A 17,294-nucleotide genomic window follows, 5' to 3' on the forward strand; every position below is an offset into this window, starting at 1 on the left:
AACCTCTTGTCTCCATTTTCAACCCTAAGAAGGGCGTCCCGATAATGACAGCACAACGGCTACAGAGGTGGTCCCTTTTCCTAGGGGCACACCAATATGATATCGAGTACAAAGGAACTAAACAGCATGGGAATGCTGATGGATTGTCGCGCCTACCGTTGCCGACGGTGGAAGAAGCACCTGCAGTGGATCCTGTGGAGATATTCCACTCGACCATAGTCGAATGTCTACCTGTGACGAATGCAAACATAGAAAAGGAAACAGGAAATGACCCGACACTCTCCAGGGTCTATGATTTAACGGTGAAGGGATGGCCAGCACATGGCGAACCACTGTTGCTCGCATTCTCGCCGCGAAGAGAACAGCTGTCAGTGTGCTGAGGAACCTTGATGTGTGGATCCAGAGTAGTAATTCCACCCAAATTGAAGGATAGAGTGCTCAATGAGCTTCATGAGGGTCATCTGGGAGGGGTAAAAATGAAGAACTTAGCCAGAGCGTTTGTGTGGTGGCCGGGAATCGATAGAGAAATCGAAGAGATGACCAAGAGCTGTACAGGATGCCAGAAGGTCCAAAACGCCCCACCACAAGCCCCTCTACATCCATGGGAGTGGCCCTCATCTCCATGGCAAAGGGTACACATTGATTTTGCTGGTCCATTTATGGACTCAATGTTTTTAATTGCGGTGGATGCACATTCAAAGTGGCCAGAGGTAATAAATATGTCCTCAACCACCACAGAAAAAACTATCACAGTCTTATGAACCATATTCGCCAGAAATGGGCTGCCTGAACAGATTTGCTCCGACAATGGACCACAGTTTGTGTCTGAAGAGTTCCGGAGGTTCTTAAAGAACAATGGTGTTAAGCATTACACATCCGCCCCATATCATCCAGCCACCAATGGATTGGCTGAGAGGTTCGTTCAAACATTCAAGAAGGCTATCAAGGCAATGTGTAATGAAGACATACCCCTACAACACAAGGTGGATAACTTCTTGTTTGCCTACCGGAATGCGACACATGCAGTTACCAACCAAACTCCAGCCATGATGTTCTTCAATCGAAGACTAAGATGCCGCTTGGATTTGGTTAAGCCAAACATCAGAAGAGATGTGGAGAACAGGCAGTTTCAGAATATGAATGAAAGGCCGACCAGGAGTTTCAAGATAGGTCAACCAGTTTTGGCCCGGGACTACCGCACAGAGAAATGGCAACCAGGAACGATCTGCACACGGCAAGGACCTCTAATGTATACCGTGGACGTTGGAAAGAGCATTGTAAGACGCCATGCTGACCAGATTCTAGAGTCACTGGAAAACGTCAAATCTACACCACGATCCTATACACCTGGTGATGAAACCGAAGTACCAATTGTATCTACCTCAGAATCGGTGATATTGGAAGCAGACGAACCAAACAACGACGTTGATCCCGAATCAACTTTGCCAGAAGAACCTGATACCCCAAAGAGGCGTTATCTGGACAGAATCAGGAAGCCTCCTCAAAGACTGAATTTATAATTGATTAACTTCAGCTAATGTGTATAGCAACTGTAATTGTAAATATGTTATTTAATTATTAATCGAATGTTATGTACTGTTTAGCTAAAAGGGGAGGAATTGTAGTGTATGGCCTAGAAATTCAGTCGCGTTTGCGCCCACTTATTGGCTATAGAGTGGTTTGCGCCGGAAGTTTTTTAGCGCCCGAAATTCAGTTGGTCCCTAACATCGGCGTTAGTCGGTAGCGCTGCGCCGGCACCGATGACGTCATCGGTGTGTGCAGCGCCCCGGTTCTAATGCAATTCCGTGCCGACCGCCAAATTCAGTTGCGGCCGCCTCACCCGCGCCGGCTGCAAACAGCGTTTGAAAAACGGTGCCTTGCAGCTCCGAGAGGCCGGCGCATAAAGGTGGAGGGGCGGCCGGCCGCTTTCCCGGCGGCCGCCTGGCCGCACCTCCCTCCCCGGACTCCTGCACCACCCCCCCGCAGCATTGGTGTCTGACTCCCGCGAGCCCGGCACTTCTCCGTGGTGCCGGGCTCATTTGCCGGGGGAATCCAGCGGCGATCTCACGGCTGCAGGCAGCTCCTCCTTAAGAGAAGGAGGAGGCCTGCAGTACCCCAGCCTGCCACACCGCATCGGGTGCCGCAGCGGCAGCTGGACGCCTGAAACTGACTTTCATCGCCCCAAGCGAGGCGGCCAAACCCTGCAATAGCGCCCGCCTCCGTCTTGGGCCGCCGCAACTGAATTTCAGGCGGGCGCTACGGGAATCCGGGCGAGCGCTAAATTTCGGGCGCTAAAGACCTGGCGCGGCGATACCGAATTTTTAGCCCTATGTACCTTGAAGAAGGAACTATATTCTGCAGCCCCTGTATACTGCAGTACCAGTAGTGACCACCCCTGTATATAAGCCTGTGCAGCAACTTTGTATAGTAGTTCCAGTTTTGTCTCCATTCAGTAAACACCTGTTATAACCAACTTCTGCAGTCCGTGTCTCAATTACACACGGACGTTACAGATATTGGCTCAGAAAATCAAGATGTAGAATCAGTCTGGGTGGAGCTAAGAAGCACCAAGGGGCAGAAAACATTGGTGGGAGTTGTCTATAGGCCTCCAAACAGTAGTGGTAATGTAGGGGATGGCATCAAACAGGAAATTAGAGATGCATGTAACAAGGGTACTACAGTAATCATGGGTGACTTTAATCTACAGATAGACTGGCCAAACCAAATTCGTAATAATATTGTGGAGGATGATTTCCTGGAGTGTGTATGAGATGGTTTTTTAGACCAGTACGTTGAGGAGCCAACTAGGGAACAGGCTATCCTAGATTGGGTATTGTGCAATGAGAAGGAGTTAATTCATAATCTTGTTGTGCAGGGTCCTTGAGGGAAGAGTGACCATAACATTATAGAATTCTTCATTAAGATGGAAAGTGAAGTCCAATCCGAAACTAGGGTCCTAAATCTAAACAAAGGAAACTACGAAGGTATGAGGAGTAAATTGGCTATGATAGATTGGGGAGCTTCATTAAAAGGCATGACGGTGGATAGGCAATGGCTAACATTTAAGGAACGAATGCATGAATTGCAACAGTTATACATTCCTTTCTGGCGCAAAAACACAAAAAGAAAAGCGGCCCAGCCATGGCTAACAAAAGAAATTAAGGATAGTATTAGATCCAAAGAGGAGTCATATAAAGTTGCCAGAAAACGTAGCAAGCCTGAAGATTGGGAGCAGTTTAGAGTTCAGCAAAAAAAGACCAAGAGATTGATTAGGAGGGGAAAAATAGAGTATGAGAGTAAACTTGCAAGGAACATAAAAGCGGATTGTAAAAGCTTCTACAATTATGTAAAAAGAAAAAGATTAGTGAAGACAAATGTAGGTCCCTTACAGTCAGAAACGGGAGAATTTATAATGGGGAACAAGGAAATGGCAGGGCAATTAAACAAATACTTTGGTTCTGTCTTCACGGAAAAGGACACAAATAACTTCCCAGAAATGCTAGGGAACCAAGGGTCTAGTGAGAAGGAGGAATTAAAGGAAATTAGTATTAGTAAAAAAATAGTGCTGGAGAAATTACTGGGACTGAAAGCCAATAAATCCCTGAAAACAGGGAACTACAGACTGGTTAGCCTAACATCAGTAGTAGGGAAATGCTAGAGTCTATTATAAAGGATGTGACAACAGGACACTTGGAAAATATCAACGGGATTAGACAAAGTCAACATGGATTTATGAAAGGGAAATCATGTTTAACAAACCTACTGGAGTTTTTTGAGGATGTAACTGGTAGAATAGATAAGGGAGAACCAGTAGATGTGGTGTATTTGGATTTTCAGAAGGCCTTTGTTAAAGTCCCACATAAGAGGTTAGTGTGCAAAATTAAAGCACATGGGATTGGGGGTAATATACTGGCATGGATTGAAAACTGGTTAACAGACAAGAAACAGAAAGTAGGAATAAATGGGTCTTTTTTGGGGTGGCAGGCGGTGACTAGTGAGGTACCGCAGGGATCAGTGCTTGGGCCCCAGCTATTCACAATATATATCAATGATTTGGATGAGGGATAATGTAATATTTCCAAGTTTGTTGATGACACAAAACTAGGTGGGATTGTGAGTTGTGAGGAGGATGCAAAGAGGCTTCAAAGCGATTTAGACAAGTTGAGTGAGTGGGCAAATACATGGCAGATGCAGTATAACGTGGATAAATGTGAAGTTATCCACTTCGGTAGGAAAAACAGAAAGCAGAGTATTATTTAAATGGTGATAGATTGGGAAATGTTGATGTACGAGGGACCTGGGTGTCCTTGTACACCAGTCACTGAAAGCAAAGATGCAGGTGCAGCAAGCAGTTAGGAAGGCAAATGGTATGTTGGCCTTCATTGCAAAGGATTTGAGTACAGGAGCAAGGATGTCTTACGACAGTTATACAGGGTCTTGCTGAGACCACACCTGGAGTATTGTGTACAGTTTTGGTCTCCTTACTGAATAAAGGATATACTTGCCATAGAGGGAGTGCAGCGAAGGTTCACCAGACTGATTCCTGGGATGGCAGGACTGTCGTATGAGGAGAGATTGGGTCGACTAGGCCTGTATTCACTAGAGTTTAGAAGCATGAGAGGGGATCTCATTGAAATGTATAAAATTCTGACAGGGCTAGACAGACTGGATGCAGGGAGGATGTTTCCCCTGGCTGGGGCTCTAGAACAAGGGGTCACAGTCTCAGGATACGGGGTAGGACTGAGATGAGGAGAAATTTCTTCACTCAGAGGGTGGTGAACCTGTGGAATTCTCTACCACAGAAGGCTGTGGCGGCCAAGTCACTGAATATACTTAAGAAGGAGATCGATAGATTTCTAGACACAAAAGGCATCAAGGGGTCTGGGGAGAGAGCGGGAATATGGTATTGAGATAGAGGATCAGCCATGATCTCATTGAATGGCGGAGCAGGCTCGAAGGGCTGAATGGCCTATCCTGCTCCTATTTTTCTGTTTCTATGTTTCTAAGCTTTTGTCAGCTTTTTCCGCGAAACCTGCACATTTTTATGAATATCCCATTTATACATGACTGTCACAACTCACCTTGAGGGCACATTCCCAGCTGTCAGCAATCTTTGTGCCAAATGACCACTCTATCGAACTTAGCAGTCTAAGAACTGCGGTTACTTTTGGCAATATTAGCACCATTTTGCGTACTTTCTGTGCGGGTTTAATATAGTGAAGATCTAATTAACTTAAATGATTGTTCAAGTTCCAAACAATTGCTTGGCGTACTCTACCAGTGTTAGAAGCCAGCGTTGGACCAGAGTTTAATCGACATCATTAGATGAAACTCAATACAGCTGAGGTTGTTTTATTATCAACAACAGGATGTGCCAGATAAGAATGTTTGATCACACTGCTGTTTGTGTACTTAGAAGCACCAGGCCCACTGATGAGTCTCTCTTTCAAACTTCTCCCTCTTTCTCCTCTCCCCCTTCCACAGGTACGAGTGGCCTTTCTCAAAAGGCCATTCTTCATAGGGGCAATTTTCTAATGCTACACTGCTGATGAGGAGCTTTACCCTCTGGGAGTGCAAATTGGAATTTCAGGCTGCACAGGGTTTTATGGCCATACTGCACCCACATTTCTGATATGAGCTACTGTGAGGCCAGTAGCAGGAAGTCAGATAACTACCCCATATATGTTCATCTATAAGGTATACGTTCGTAGGCTGTGTAAATGCGTGGGCATCACAACCAAGGTTGATTCTGTCCCAACGTGACATCTACACATGGAACAGGGTCATGAAATCGCAATCCGGAGCAGCAACGCTGGGTGAGAATCTCCCTCCTTAGCCCAGAGACACCGTAGACAATTGTCGCACCTTCAGCACTGCCCCAGCCAGGCCCGGGATCCAACCTGGGATCTTCCTGCTCTGTGCGGCTCAGTAGCACCTCAGCTATTGCAATCACCCACTGAGCCATGGGGGGCGCACTGATGAGTTTTACCCACATTAGTGCACACATTCAATGCAAGGGGGTGGAAATTATTTCTCGCGCACGCTAGGTGACTATATTAAGGATAGCAGAATGCACGGGGCAGAGGAGCACAACATGCGACTAACCATTCCGTGAACCATTAGTTTCACACAGGTAGGTGAACAGGAAACTTACTGGATTCCAACAGTAGCTCAGAATCCCCTGGCAGCACCGGGTAAAGGAGGTTAGCGAAAGGAAGAGGAAGGCAGCATCCTGGCTTGGCTTTTATAGACACCCAAGGTGGACTTTCAGGGGCAGGTAGCTATTCTCACATAGAGCAGATCTAGGCCGCCTTGTACTAGAAGAGACAGTTGGATGTTGCCCGTACTTCTTTGTTGGGAGAATTGCAAGTATTTAGGGTTGTAACTGTTTAGGATTCCACAGAAAGCAATAATATATTGGTCCATCTCCTTGGAAGTTACAATTGTAGGAGTATGTTCATGTTTTGTTTGTATGTCAGCTGTACCTCATTTAGTAGCACCCTCACCTTCAATGGCTGATCTTCGACCTCAACTCCTTCCTGCACTATCCCCATATCCCTCGATTCCCTTAGCATCCAAAAATCTATCGCTCTCAGTCTTGAATATACTCAATGATTCAGCATCCACAGCTCTCTGGGGTAGAGAATTCCAAAGATTCACCACCCTCAGCGTTCCTCCAATTCTGGCCTCTTGCTCATCCTCAATAGTTTGTTGTTGACTAGGGCATGTACACTCAGTGGGTGGTTTTCAGGAGAGCAGAAAAAATACAGCGTGATTATATATTTTTTTACTTTGGAGCACTGAGCAACCACAATCCAACCGACCACTCACTCCCCAGTTACTGAGGTAAAAATCATGGACACCAGCACAAAGATAGAGAAACTAGGCCAGAGAAACTGAGATTGTTCTTCTTAAAGCAGAGAAGGTTAAGGGGAGATTTGATAGAGGTGTTGAAAATCATGAATGTTTTTGATAGAGTAAATAAGGAGAAACTGTTCCCAGTGGTAGAAGGACGATGACCAGAGGACACAGATTTAATGTGATTGGCAAAAGAACCAGAGGCGAGATGAGAAAAATAAATTTACGCAGCGAGTTGTTGTGATCTGGAATGCGCTGCCTGAAAGGGCGGTGGAATCAGATTCAATAGTAACTTTCAAAAGGGAATTGGAGAAATACTTGAAAAGGAGAAATTGGCAGGGCTGTGGGGAAAGAGGAGAGTGGGATTAATTGGAGAGCTCTTTCAAAGAGCCGGCACAGACATGATGGGCCGAATGGCCTCCTCCTGTGCTGTGTGATTCTATGATGCTATGATACCTGACCCAAGCACCAATGATTGATAGCTCCCACTATTATCCCGAATGGAGAAGGAAAATTTCCAACTCAGTCAACACTGGGAAAGTCCTGCACTGTTGCAGCCTCAAACTCTGATATATTGTAGCACCAATGCACCAACTTTTGTACAGCAAGGCCAGCATGAAAACATTTGTAATTTTATTGTAGATTGTCACTGAACAGCTGCAGGGCATTCTGAAGGGGGAGGGTGAACAGGCAGAGGTCGTGGTTCACATTGGGACCAACGACATGGGTAGGAAGAGGGATGAGGTCCTGCAGCAAGAATTTAGGGCAGTGATGCGCCATCAATTACTCTAAAGACTGAGGTAGAGCGAGTAACAACCAGGCTTTTATTAACTAAAGAATGAAGGTCTTGTCTCGAGTGGTCGACCCGTCCAGAATACTAAGGGACTGGGAGGTAGTCACTTATATACCTGGAATAGTGGGAGGAGTCAGCCGAGGCATGTCCAGACCTGTACCTAGTGGAATACACATACACGTACAGACAGGTATGACAGTGGTTTACCACAGGGAGCTAGGTAGCAGATTAAAGAGTAGGACCTCAAAGGTTGTAATCTCTGGATTACTCCCGGTGCCACGTGCTAGTGAGTATAGGAATAGGAGGATAGAGCAAATGAATGCGTGGCTAAAGAGTTGGTGCAGGAGGGAGGGTTTTAGTTTCCTGGATCATTGGGCCTGCTTCTGGGGAAGGTGGGACTTGTACAAGTCGGACGGGTTGCACCTGAACCAGAGTGGGACAAATATCCTTGCGGGGAGGTTTGCTAGCACTGTTCGGGGGGGTTTAAACTAAAATGGCAGGGGGTTGGGAACCTGAGCAGGAAGACAGAGGAAAGGAAAACAGGGATAAAAGCAAAAGATAGGAAGGAGAAAAACAAAAGTGGCAGTCAGAGAAATCAACGGTTTAAATCAAACATGGCCACAATAAATAATAATTCTAATAGGTCTAAGAGTGTTAAAAAAACAAGCCTGAAGGTTTTGTGTCTTAATGTGAGGAGCATTTGTAATAAGGTGGATGAATTGGCTGCACAAATAGAGGTAAACGAATATGATTTGGTTGGGATTACAGAAACGTGGCTCAAGGATGGCCAAGACTGGGAACTCAACATCCAGGGGTATTCGATATTCAGGAAAGATAGGCAAAAAGGAAAGGGAGGTGGGGTAGCATTACTGGTTAAAGAAGGGATTAATACTATTGTAATGAAGGATATTAGCTCTGATGATGTGGAATCTGTATGGGTAGAATTGAGAAATACCAAGGGGAAAAAAACATTAGTGGGAGTGGTATATAGACCTCCCAACAGTAAGGCGGAGGTTGGGGATGGCATTAAAAGGGAAATTAAAGAAGCGTGCAATAAGGGCACAGCAGTCATCATGGGTGACTTTAATCTACATATAGATTGGGCCAACCAAATTAGTAACAATACTGTGGAGGAGGAATTCCTGGAGTGTTTACGGGATGGCTTCCTGGACCAATATGTCGAGGAACCAACCAGAGATCAGGCCATCTTAGACTGGGTATTATGTAACGAGAAAGGATTAATTAGCAATCTTGTTGTACGAGGCCCCTTGGGTCGGAGCGATCATAATATGATCGAATTCTTCATTAAGATGGAGAATGATGTATTTGACTCAGAGACTAGGGTCCTGAATTTAAATAAAGGAAACTACGATGGTCTGAGGAGCGAGTTGGGTAGGATTGATTGGGGAATGGCACTCAAAGAGTTGACGGTGGATAGGCAATGGCAAACATTCAAAGACCGAATGGATGAGCTACAGAATTTGTTCATCCCAGTTTGGCACAACAATAAAACAAAAAAGGTGACTCAACCGTGGCTAACAAGGGAAATTAGGGATAGCATAAGATCCAAGGAGAGGACTTATATATTGGCTAGAAAAAGCAATAATCCTGAGGATTGGGAGCAGTTTAGGAGTCAACAAAGGAGGACAAAGGGATTAATTAAGAAAGGGAAAATAGAATATGAGAGTAAGCTTTCAGGGAACATAAAAACTGACTGTAAAAGCTTTTATAGATATGTGAAGAGAAAAAGATTGGTGAAGTCAAGCATAGGTCCCTTACAGTCAGAATCAGGGGAATTTATAATGGGAAACAAGGAAATGGCAGACCAACTAAATACATACTTTGGTTCTGTCTTCACAAAGGAGGACACAAATAACCTCCCAGAGATGCCGGGGAACATAGGGTCTAATGAGACGGAGGAAATGAAAGAAATCAGTATCTGTAGGGAAATGGTGTTAGGAAAATTGATGGGACTGAAGGCCGATAAATCCCCAGGGCCTGATGGTCTACATCCCAGGGTACTTAAGGAAGTGGCCCTAGAGATAGTAGATGCATTGCTGGTCATCTTCCAGAACTCGATAGACTCTGGAACAGTACCCATGGATTGGAGGGTAGCTAATGTTACCCCACTATTCAAAAAAGGTGGTAGAGAAAAAGCGGGGAATTATAGACCGGTAAGCCTGACATCGGTAGTGGGGAAAATGCTAGAGTCTATTATAAAAGATGTACTAGCAGAGCACTTGGAAAGCAGTGACAGGATCGGACAAAGTCAACATGGATTTACAAAAGGTAAATCATGCTTGACTAATCTACTGGAATTTTTTGAGGATGTAACTGGTAAAATAGATAAGGGAGAACCAGTGGATATGGTGTATTTGGACTTTCAGAAGGCTTTCGATAAGGTCCCACATAAGAGATTAGCGTGCAAAATTAAGGCACATGGGATTGGGGGCAAGGTATTGACTTGGATAGAGAACTGGTTGGCGGACAGAAAGCAAAGAGTTGGAATAAACGGGTCGTTTTCCGAGTGGCAGGCAGTGACTAGTGGGGTACCGCAAGGATCGGTCCTAGGACCCCAGCTGTTCACAATATATATTAATGATCTGGACGAGGGAATTGGATGTAATATCTCCAAATTTGCAGATGACACAAAGCTGGGTGGGAGGGTTAGCTGTGAGGAGGATGTCGTGAAACTCCAGTACGATTTCGACAGGTTGGGTGATTGGGCAGAAACATGGCAAATGCACTATAATGTGGATAAATGTGAGGTTATCCACTTTGGTGGCAAAAACAGGAAGGCAGATTATTATTTGAATGGCAATAGATTGGGAGAAGGGGAAGTGCAAAGAGACCTGGGTGTTATTGTGCACCAGTCGCTGAAGGTAAGCATGCAGGTGCAGCAGGCGGTTAAGAAGGCAAATGGTATGTTGGCCTTCGTAGCAAGAGGGTTCGAGTACAAGAACGTTCGAGTACAAGAACAAGGATGTCTTGCTGCAGTTGTACAGGGCCTTGGTGAGACCACACCTTGAGTATTGTGTGCAGTTTTGGTCACCTTACCTGAGGAAGGACGTTCTTGCCATGGAGGGAGTGCAGCGAAGATTCACCAGGCTGATACCTGGGATGGCAGGAATGACGTACAAGGAGAGATTGTGTCGATTGGGCTTATACTCACTGGAGTTTAGAAGATTGAGAGGGGATCTCATCGAAACCTATAAAATTCTGTCAGGTCTGGACAGACTAGATGCAGGAAGGATGTTTCTGATGGCCGGGGAGTCCAGAACCAGGGGTCATAGTCAAAGGATAAGGGGTAAGCCATTTAGGACAGAAATTAGGAGGAATTTCTTCACCCAGAGAGTGCTGAACCTGTGGAATTCTCTGCCACAGAGGGCGGTGGAGGCCAGTTCATTAAATATATTCAAGAAAGAGTTGGATATGTTTCTTGAGGCTAAAGGGATCAAGGGGTATGGGGAGAAAGCAGGGACAGGGTACTGAATTTGGATGATCAGCCATGATCTCATTGAATGGCGGAGCAGGCTCGAAGGGCCGAATGGCCTACTCCTGCTCCTATCTTCTATGTTTCTATGTTTCTATGTTGTTGTTAGCTGTGAAGTTCACATATTTGAATAGACAAGGTTGACTTAAGCAATCTAAAATCGACAGCAGATGTACATTTCTACACAGTTAATGGTTCAAAGTGAGCTGCACCAGAAAACTAAGAGAAAAAGAGAGACTCGCATCTCTCCAGCGCCATTCACAGCATTCCAAAGCGCTTTACAGCCAAAGGAGTACTTTTGAAGTGTGGTCACTGTTGTAATGTGGGAAACGCGGCAGCCAATTTGCGCACAGCAAGCTCCCACAAACAGCAATATGATAATGACCAGATAATCAGTTTTAGTGATGTTGGTTGAGGGATAAATATTGGCCCCAGGACACTGGGGAGAACTCCCCTGTTCTTCTCCAAAATAGTGCCGTGAGATCGTTTATGTCCTCCTGAGAGAGCAGACGGGGCCTCGGTTTAATGTCCCATCTGAAAGTCGGCACCTCTGACAGTGTAGCACTCCCTCAATGCTGCCACTGCGACAGTGCGGCACTCCCTCAGTACTGCCCTTCCAACAGTGCAGCGCTCCCTCAGTACTGCCCCTCCGACAGTGCAGCGCTCCCTCAGTACTGCCCCTCCGACAGTGCAGCGCTCCCTCAGTACTGCCCCTCCGACAGTGCAGCGCTCCCTCAGTACTGCCCCTCCGACAGTGCAGCGCTCCCTCAGTACTGCCCCTCCGACAGTGCAGCGCTCCCTCAGTACTGCCCTTCCGACGTGCAGCGCTCCATCAGTACTGCCCCTCCGACAATGCAGCACTCCCTCAGTACTGCCCTTCTGACAGTGCAGCGCTCCCTCAGTACTGACCCTCTGAAGTGCAGCACTCCCTCAGTACTGCCCATCTGACAGTGCGGCACTCCCTCAGTACTGCCCCTCTGACAGTGCAGCATTCCCTCAGTACTGCCCCTCTGATAGTGCGGCACTCCCTCAGTACTGCCCCTCCGATAGTGCAGCTTTCCCTCAGCACTGCCCCTCCGACAGTGCGGTGCTCCCTCAGTACTGCCTCTCCGACAGTGCAGCACTCCCACAGTACTGCCCCTCTGACAGTGCGGCACTCCCTCAGTACCGCCCCCCCCCAACAGTGCAGCGCTCCCTCAGTACTGTCCCTCCGACAGTGCGGCGCTCCCTCAGTACTGCCCCTCCAACAGTGCGGTGCTCCCTCAGTACTGCCCCTCCGACAGTGCGGCGTTCCCTCAGCACTGCCCCTCCGACAGTGCAGCGCTCCCTCAGTACTGCACTGGAGTGTCAGCCTTTATGTGTTCAAGTCTTTGGAGTGGGACTTGAACCCACAACCTTCTGACTCGGAGGCGAGGGTGCCGCAGGTCAATGGGGATACTTTCAGCTTTGGCGAGGGTGTAAGACGGGCACTATCAGGTCGGCTGCCCGTTATCCAGCCCGCCTGATTTTCCTTTCCATTAACTTGAATAGACCAGAAGATAGGGTGTGTTACTAACGGGTGGCCCATTCAATATGACCCGTTTTACACCCCCTGCTGACATTGAAAGCTCCGAAGACTTCAGATCAAAACCAAAGTATTGGCTGAAGCACACACTCACATTTACAATTCAGAATATGGTGCGCTATCCCACAAAGCGGAACGATATAATGGAAGCTTCTCCTGGGTTTAGATTGCCTGAGTTCACCCAATATTATAAAATCAGACAGTTCAGAGTAAACACAAGGTCAGCTGAATATCTGATTGCACAGAAAGAAAGGGATAAAAACAGTTTGCAGCCCAAGAGCCTCCTGTCAATACCAAGAATGAGATAGAGTCGCGGGAGAGCAGAAAAACCTGCAAGGCAAAGAAAAATATGTAAGGATAGTGCAGCGGTGAGAAGTGATATTGGCTCAGAAGATCAATATGTAGAATCGGTTTGGGTGGAGATAAAAAGAATAATATGGGGAAAAGTCTCTGGTGGGCGTAGTCTACAGGCCCCCGAACAGTAGCAATAGTGTTGGACAGAGTATAAATCAACAAATAATGGAGGCCTGTAAAAAAGGTACGGTAATAATCATGAGTGATTTTAATCTCCATATTGATTGGACAAATCAAATTGGCCATGGTAGCCTTGAGGAGGAGTTCATAGAGTGCATCCGGGATGGTTTCCTCGAACAGTATGTAATGGAATCAACCAGGGAGCAGGCTAGCTTGGATCTGGTACTGTGTAATGAGACAGAATTAATAAATGATTTCATAGTAAAGGATCCTCTAGGAAAGAGTGATCATAGCATGGTTGAATTTCAAATTCAGTTGGAGGGTGAGAAAGTTGTATCTCAAACCAGTGTCCTGATCTTAAACAAAGGCAATTATAATGGCATGAGGGCAGAACTGGCTAAAGTGGACTGGAAAAATAAATTAAGGGGTAAGAAAGTTGAAATGCAGCGGCGGACATTTAAGGAGATATTTCATAAATCTCAACAAAAATATATTCCAGTGAGAAAGTAAGATTTTAAGAGAAGGGAGCACCATCCGTGGCTAACTAAAGAAGTAAAGGATGGTATCAAATTGAAAATGAAGGCATACAATGTTGCCAAGATTGGTGGGAGCCCAGAGGATTGGGAGATTTTTAAAAACCAGCAAAGGATGACTAAAAAAATAATAATGAGAGAGAAGATGAATTATGAGAGTAAACTGGCAAGAAATATTAAAACAGATAGTAAGAGCTTCTACAGGTATATAAAAAGGAAGAGAGTAGCTAAAGTAAATGTTGGTCCCTTAGAGGATGAGACTGGGGAATTAATAATGGGGACATGGCAGAGACTCTGAACATATATTTTGTATCTGTCTTCACGGTAGAAGACACTAACAACATCCCAATAATGGATAATCAAGGGGCCACGGGGACGGGGGAACTAAAGACAATCACTACCACTAAGGAAATAATACTTGGTAAAATAATGGGACTAAAAGACAACGGGCAGGATTTTCATTGGGCCGTGGAGGCGGGATTTGAGGCGTGTGGGGGTTAAAATTCCAAAATCGGGGGGCACGAACCCATCCCGCACCCCAACCCACCGCCATGCCAGTTTCAAAGGAGGCGGGTACCCACCCCGCACTGGGACCCACCTCCCCGAGGCGGGAAGGGGATTAGTGCCAATTAACTGCCTGTTAACAGGTAGTTAACAGGCAGTTTTTAGCCTAATCCCTATTTTCATTCTTGAAGTGTGGGATTCCCGACGGCTCCAAACCACGCCAAGTTAGCGAGGTGGGCCGTTGGACTGAAGGGCTTGGAGGGGTCGAGATGTCCGGTGTTCAGGTGAGTAATGGATGCATGAGTGCAGAGGTAAGTGTGTTTAAAGTGTTTAAAGAAGTTTTACTTACCTTTATAGCCTTCCTTCCTTAAGGTCTCGGGAGTCCCTCATCTCACCGGCACAGAAAGCAGAATGGCTACGAGCTGTCAAAAATTGCAGCATTCAGCTTTCTGTTCCGGAGAGATCTCTAAATCAGCCTGAGAGGAAGGAATTAACTTAGAGTGCAGATTATCAGTGTTTGACAGCTTCAAACAGCTGTGAAACGCTGATATTTCATCTGTCAAAAGGTCTTGACAGATGAAATATCAATCTGTGACGTCACCTGTTGCCGGGTGGCCCTTAATTGGCCTGCTGAGCCCGCTGGGTGGGCTTAACAAGGTCAATCAAGGGAAAATCGCGTGGGTTGGCTACAACTCGATGGAGGCGGGACTACAACCCTGAAAGTTGTAGTCCCGCCTCCTCAATGAAAATCCAGCCCAAAGAATCTGCAAAGGGATATCGACAGGCTAAGTGAGTGGGCAAACATTTGGCAGATGGAGTATAATGTGGGAAAGTGCAAGGTTATCCACTTTGGCAGGAAAAATAAAAAAGCAAATTATTATTTAAATGGAGAGAGATTACAAAATGTTACAGTTCAGAGGGACCTGGGGGTCCTTGTGCATGAACCACAAAAAGTTAGCATGCAGGTACAGCAAGCAATCAAAAAGGCAAATGGAATGTTGGCCTTTATTTCAAGGGGGTTGGAGTATAAAAGCAGGGAATTCCTGCTACAACTGTACAGGGTATTGGTGAGACCACACCTTGAGAACTGCGTACAGTTTTGGTCTCCTTATTTAAGGAAGGATATACTTGCATTGGAGGCAGTTCAGAGACGATTCACTCGGTTAATTCCAGAGATGAGGGGGTTGACTTATGAGGAAAGGTTGAGCAGGTTGGGCCTATACTCATTGGAATTTAGAAGAATGAAAGGTGATCTTATTGAAACATAAGATACTGAGGGGGCTCGACAGGGTAGATGCAGAGAGGATGTTTCCCCTCGTGGGGAAATCTAGAACTCGGGGGCACAGTTTCAGAATAAAGGGTCGCCCTTTTAGAACTGAGATAAGGAGGAATTTCTTCTCTCAGAGGGTCGTAAATCTGTGGAATTCTCTGCCCCAGAGAGCCGTGGAGGCTGGGTCATTAAATACATTTAAGGTGGAGAGAGACACATTTTTGCAAGATAAGGGAGCGAAGGGTTATGGGGAGTGGGCAGGGAAGTGGCTTTGAGCCCAAGATCAGCCATGATCTTATTGAATGGCGGAGCAGGCTCGAGGGGCCAAGTGGCCTATTCCTGCTCCTATTTCTTATGTTCTTAAGTTCTTATGTAATGATTACAAGCCAATTTGCTCACTGTTTAAAAGAAAGTCTTGCATTTCTATAGCGCCTTTCACAGCCTCAGTCCCAAAGTGCTTTACAGCCAATGAAGCACTTTTTGAAGTGTAGTCACTGTTGTAATGTAGGAAACGGGGCAGCCAATTTGCGCACAGCAAGCTCCCACAAACAGCAATGTGATAATGACCAGATAATCTGTTTTAGTGATGTTGATTGAGGGATAAATATTGGCCAGGACACCAGGGAAAGCCCCCCTGCTCTTCTTCAAAATAGTGGCTGTGGGATCTTTTACGTCCACCTGAGAGAGCAGACGGAGCCTCGGTTTAACGTCTCATCTGAAAGACGGCACTTCCAACAGTGCAACACTCCCTCAGCACTGCCCCTCTGACAGTGCAGCACTCCCTCGGTACTGCCCCTCCGACAGTGCAGCGCTCCCTCAGTACTGCCCCTCCGACAGTGCAGCGCTCCCTCAGTACTGCCCCTCCGACAGTGCGGCGCTCTCTCAGTACTGCCCCTCCGACAGTGCAGCACTCCCTCAGTACTGCACTGGAGTGTCAGCCCGGATTTTTGTGCTCAAGTCTCTGGAGTGGGGCTTGAACCCATGACCTTCTGACTCTGAGGCGAGGGTTTAGCATTCAGCAAAGTATTGATGGGAGCCTCCACTTCAGTAGAAGATAGATTTTGATTTAATGCACTTAGTAAATCTGGGGATCCAACCTGTTTTCACACCTTTTCCAATTTATATACCAATTAGTTAGAGCTATGTAACAAATTCTTGCCCAGAAACAAATTTTCTGGCAGTATTTCTCGTAAATTACAACAGTGACTACACTTCAAAAATTGTACACTGGCTGTAAAGCACTTTGGGATGTCCTGAGGTCATGAAAGGCGCCATAGAAATGCAAGTCTTTCTTCCTATTAAATAAAAGAAATGAAATTGCAAGACAATAAGTATTGTTACATGAGTAACCGGGACCTGGAACTGAATCCACAGATAGCAAGGGGAGGTGGGCACCTGCACATGGACAGAAAGTCCTCTCTCTGAGAGCTGACAGTATCGGCCATTTCTTGCCCAGTCCCTATGATATTTGAGTTGTCATGCCTTGTACACCTGCTGCTCCTGAATTTTCAGCTAAAAGCTCCTGAAGGTACGTAAAGCCATGTTTGCATTCAGTTCGTGTTGCTGAAAGTCACCTGTTGTCTGCACAGATCCACCTCATTCAAGTTAGTCTAAAATGTGCCAAATTCTGAGCTCTGATGTCATCACAGCATGAAGCCACTCTCTCAGGCACCTGTCACAAATCTGCAGACAGCACGGCAAAAATCAGCTGCAGAGCTGATTAGCATATCCATCCCTTAGAGTTTTCTGTTCCAATTAACGTTGTCGAGATGCAGGGATCAAGGAGCATTTATACAAAGCTAAAG

The sequence above is a fragment of the Somniosus microcephalus genome, chromosome 5 (genome assembly GCF_052327205.1).
Source record: "Somniosus microcephalus isolate GS21.2 chromosome 5, FLI_Smic_1.0, whole genome shotgun sequence".
Classification (NCBI taxonomy): domain Eukaryota; kingdom Metazoa; phylum Chordata; class Chondrichthyes; order Squaliformes; family Somniosidae; genus Somniosus; species Somniosus microcephalus.